This window comes from Numida meleagris, chromosome 2 (assembly GCF_002078875.1).
Source record: "Numida meleagris isolate 19003 breed g44 Domestic line chromosome 2, NumMel1.0, whole genome shotgun sequence".
NCBI classification, from domain to species: Eukaryota; Metazoa; Chordata; class Aves; order Galliformes; family Numididae; genus Numida; species Numida meleagris.
In genome coordinates this window covers 133,560,727-133,565,764 of record NC_034410.1, presented here as the reverse complement: position 1 = coordinate 133,565,764, position 5,038 = coordinate 133,560,727, and the positions used below count along the sequence as shown (strand labels likewise).

General features: G+C 37.3%; 1 long non-coding RNA gene across 1 annotated transcript; it reads left to right on the top strand.

Annotated features, from left to right (window-relative positions):
- LOC110392980 lies at positions 856-3,172 on the top strand. Its single transcript, XR_002434710.1, has 3 exons — positions 856-995; positions 1,127-1,198; positions 2,711-3,172. It is a non-coding gene; the product is annotated as an uncharacterized LOC110392980 (long non-coding RNA).

Below are 5,038 nucleotides of genomic sequence, written 5' to 3'. Positions count from 1 at the left end.
ACCTCTGTGGGTAATAATCTTTCACATATTTTAATACAATTGTAATGAAATCGAAAAAATAAATTTCATAGTTCATCTGCTGGTGTGCTGCAGAGACTGCAGAGTAGTATATTAAAAGTGTATTTCTCTTTCACTTTTACTCTTTTTATATTATCAGTCAAGTAAATCAAACTTAGAATTCTAACCGATTAGCATAAAATCTCACCCGGACACAATCTGCTTGATGAATGGTCTTCTAACATTTTTGTTATGGGGACATAAATTATATCAATATTACCATGAAAAAAAAAAGCCCAGCACTTTATTCAATGCTTTTGACAAGACACTGTATCAGGTTATGGTTCTTTGAGAAATACAGTGTTTGATTTGAAAAACACAGATCTAAACTGATTAGTTTATTAGTTGTGATACCTGTTACTCGTGTTTCCTGCTTAAATATTCACTGGTATGAAGGATTTAACATTCCCCTGTGCATGCAGACACACACACACATGCACACGTGGACACATATATCCGTCATGACATAGAAACCTGTTAGTGACGCATTTTCTTATGAAAGACTACAGATTATTCAGTTAGGCTGCACGGAATATTCACTTGGCACAATTTAAAGAAAAACCCAAAACAACTACTCTTTGGGTCCAATCCTCCATTTTTTGAGCAGCAAAGGATTTCTGTAACTAACTTGAATCAGAATAGAATAGAGTCATAGAATAGAATAATTAAGGTTGGAAAAGACCACTAAGATCATCTAGTCCAATTATCAACTCATCAGAAATTAACAGCGGTTCTGCTTCTTGACCATTCGTAAAGTGGCATATTCACATCTCACATACATAGGGATCCTGTTAGGTGCTGACTCCACCCAGCAAGGTTCGGAGGTGAGCTTCATTTCAGCTGTGATTACAGAGGCACTGCTGAGACTGGGCCTAGCAGATCTCCACTGATTGTTTGCCAGGCACTGGGTGTTGTTACAGAGCGGGACTGCTGAGCTGGTATTTTTGTGGCATTTTGAATATTTCATCTATTCTTTTCATCAACCTGTTCAATGAGTAGATACGTCTGACTCTCTGTTATACAGAAACTTACTGTGCTTCTCTCCTGGCTTTCTTTTTTCTTCCACAAGGCTATCTTGGAATTTATAAACAGTCCTCAAAAGATGAATTGTGCTTGTGCAGACATCTTTCTTTTCTCCATAGTAAGTCATTTCTCTGTCTATGCTTGGAATTATTTAGTCTACCACTCTTGCACTATTGTAAACTTCTTCTGGAAGAATTCAGCGCCTGAGGTGAAATGGTGGTACTGAGTCTGTCCCTTGGCATGCCCAAGCCACTGACCATCTTCCTCTGTATTCTAGGTATTTCTTATAGTGTGGCATACAGGAAAGTAACTGACTTTGACAGAGTCAGGGCTGGCTCTTGGCCTATCTCCAGTGGCTGTCATATTGTCAGTGGCTGTGATGAGGCTTTCACTTATCCCAGCTGGGGAGGCTTAGAAGCAAATAGGAATGGCAGTGGGAACCAGCTGCTCAATGTCTCTGATGAGCAGGCTCATAGGAAGATTTTTACTCAAGGTCTGTGCCTTACATTATTTAACTTACCACCTGATGGTCCTGTCATGCAGTAAATCCAGAAAATTACTGTTTGCTGAGATTTTCACTGTGTCAGTTTGTGCAGATACATAAGATAGTCTCCTGAATCTCTTGAGCATTTAAGATTACATGGAGGAATCTCAGTGTGACATTTGAGCTGCTCTCTCTTCCGTAGCAGGCTGCTCCAGCAGTGCTCACAGATTTCATTTCAGTCTTCGTTACTGCAGTTTGCTAAGGTTCTACCATATATCATCCTGCTCTCTGCACAGGCAAGTCCTGCAGGTTGATAATAATCAGGTACACATACAGAACAATGATCGTGATAAGGATCAGTGTAACAAAAACAATTTGCCTGATGCTCACAAATGTTATTAATTGATTAGCACAGCAGTTTTACACTGCAATTTAAGTCAAAGACGGAGGTTTTTATTTAAAAGATGGCAACTTAAATATACAGCTCAGAAAAAAGAAAGGAAATATGACACTATGATTCAAATATAGCTGTGATCTAACTACAGACAAGGAGCGTACTTGGCAATGCTACTGCATTTCTGTTACTTAAAAAACATTGTAGATTCACAAACAATGTGAGAAAAAAAAGAAAGTTTTTTCAAAGTCAGAGTTAACTTATTTGTAAACAATTACATATTTATAGAATAAAATATAATTAATTTTTTTCCAGTATTCATTAGAGTTTTGATACAACTAGAATTTTGATCCAGGCTGCAGCACTGGCTGCGTTGCATCAGGCAAAGCTTTTAGCTGTGCTGAGCCAAGCAGTGGCACTTTGATTCATTCTGACTAATATCTTTTTCTGCGTTTGCAGCTACTACCTCCATAATTGTTCAATGTGGTACCATACCACTAACTGCACTTCTAGTTAGTGTCAATGGGATTTAGAAAACAATTTCCCCACCTACAAAACAGAAAAAACAACAGCTTCTTAACACACAAGGTGCTCTGAAGTTATTTTACCATTTCCTACCCAGAATTTTATCTTTATTTTATCTTTTTACATTACCATATGTTATTATAATAATTATTATTTTTAATAACATTTTGAAATGGAAATAAAAAAATTCTTGCTTCTTTTAATACATCTGTATTACTTTTTTTCAGCACAAGATTGTGATGACACATTTTTAATGCCTCTTGATATTGGTATCTTGTTTTATCTACTACCAATAAAAGATTTCTGACCTGCAGACAAGTGAAGTCTTCTGCACATTCAGATTATGTCTTCGTCCTCTGAGGAATTTATGATGTCTTGGAAGCCAGTTGCAGGACCTGGTTGTAGAAGGGATCAATCATTTCGATACATGGAGTCTTGGAAAGAGCTATCTATTTTCTTCAATGAAAGTAATTCAACCTTTCACTCTCCTGTGAGTCACTGAGCAAATAGTCCAGCAGATGGATCTGAGGTTCCTTCAGACTTACAAGCTCCTGATGATTCTCACCACGCTCATTAACCTTATGCTTTTGAAAAGAAACGCAGTCCGCTGGCTGAAGACTTTCTATATTGACATTTCTGGAGCCACTATAGTTGAAGGAAAAAATACCATTTGCTTTTCATGGGAAAGTTGGGAAAGAAGAAAAAAAAAAGGGTTGTTTTTAATTTATCATTTATGCTGACATTTTCCATAAATGAAAACAGAAAAATAGTCCATTTTCTAATATTAATCATATTTTTCAAAACTAGGTTTTCAATATTGGAACCAAATATTTTCCAGCATTCAATTTTCAACAAAGAGAATACAATTTCATCAAAAATTATTTGAGGGGGAGGATAAACATTTTCATTTGCAGTGAAAGAGCATTCCATGTGTGAATATAAGTTCAAATAACTACTTAAATGTTACTTTAATATATATTCAAGTTTTGTTGATTTTTGAAATTTTGTCTTTCTTTCTGATTCATGCCTGTAAAGCTTATTTGGTACAACAGCACAGGTGAGCACAAGAAATTTAATGCTGGATTTGTCCTTTCTTTGCACACACATGCCGCAGAGTCTCTCACAGAGTGCAGATGCCACAGGGAAGTCGTACTCCAATTTTCTTTCCTTTGTTCTTGAGAGGAATGCAAAGACCAGTTGCCTGAATCAGGTGTTTGTCAGCCCGATACTTATTGCAAATGGATGTAATACTGAATGCAACGTTAACCTCAGAATATGACACACTTCTGATCAGTTGTGCCTAGAACACATGCTCTCCCTCAAAATCAGTCACCTAACAAGTTCTGCACACAGATATAAATTATTTAAATACATATGATGGTTTCCATAGTGGTGGAGGAAGGAGAAAAATGGGATGAATGATACTGTGGAAGAGCTATGTTGGTAAATGGCTCAGCAAATGTGGTGAATCGCATCATGCAAATACCTGTTCCCCTCCACCAGCTGTAGCTGGAACATGCATACTGAGTTTGACTGAGATGCAGAAATTTTAGGTTGCTGAAATTAGGCAGTATGAGTTCTGCACAGTCTGCCATATCTCTCAGTCTCTGCCCAGACTGGCTGAATTGGTGCTGATAAGGGCTGAGGTTGTTGTCCAGGCTCATCATGTCCTTCATCCATTTTGTTCAGGCTTGTTGCAAATGCTCTCTTCTGTCTGGCTTAACATCTTTAATCTCTTCTTCTGTATAAAGCACAGAAACTAAGACAAGCATCTGTGGCCCTAGGAGAAGCTGTAGCCATGAACTACACCAGTTTTTAATTGTACTTTTCAAGACCATAGACATATACAATGTCTGGCTGTACTAATTTCTACAATGTCTTAGTTAGTAAAGAATTATCTTTCTAGTACGGCAAAAACTGACAAAGTCTCCAAGAGATGTAGGGTAATGCTGGGTTGAAAAGCTAAAAATAAGAGTAGTGCTATTTATTCTTTTCGAGGGAACAAAACACAAAATGAGAAACATCTTAATACAGCCTACCAGAACAGCCACTTGAGTAATGTTATTTTGTTGATGTTACTGGATGAAGTGCAATGCGGAACTAGAAGAGGTTATTAACATCTCATTCTATTATTTCAGAATTTATAGCTATGCTGCCACACACTTTTTGCTTGATTAAATACTTCTGAGAGGTCTTAGTAATATCTGTGTTAACTTAGAAGGCAGAGGTACTTTCTATAGTTTCCTTTTTTTTTTACATACAGGTACTTTTCACATTTTTCCTCTTACTACTGTCCATGTGAGTGAGAGGGCACCTAGGAATACTGTTCCTCATTGCACGAATGCCCTGCTGGTTCTGTGTCTGTAGCTGTTCCTGCCTCCAGCTGGGTCAGTCCAGTACCTTTGGAGTTAGAAAGTGATAGGAAGCAAAACGTAAAGCTGAGATTGAGAGACAAATGGATACTTTAGTGAAACAGCTCAGTTTATTATTCAGAATTATTCTTACAGCTCTAATTTCTAAATTGGATGCAAATTGTTCGGCTTTTATTCTATTAC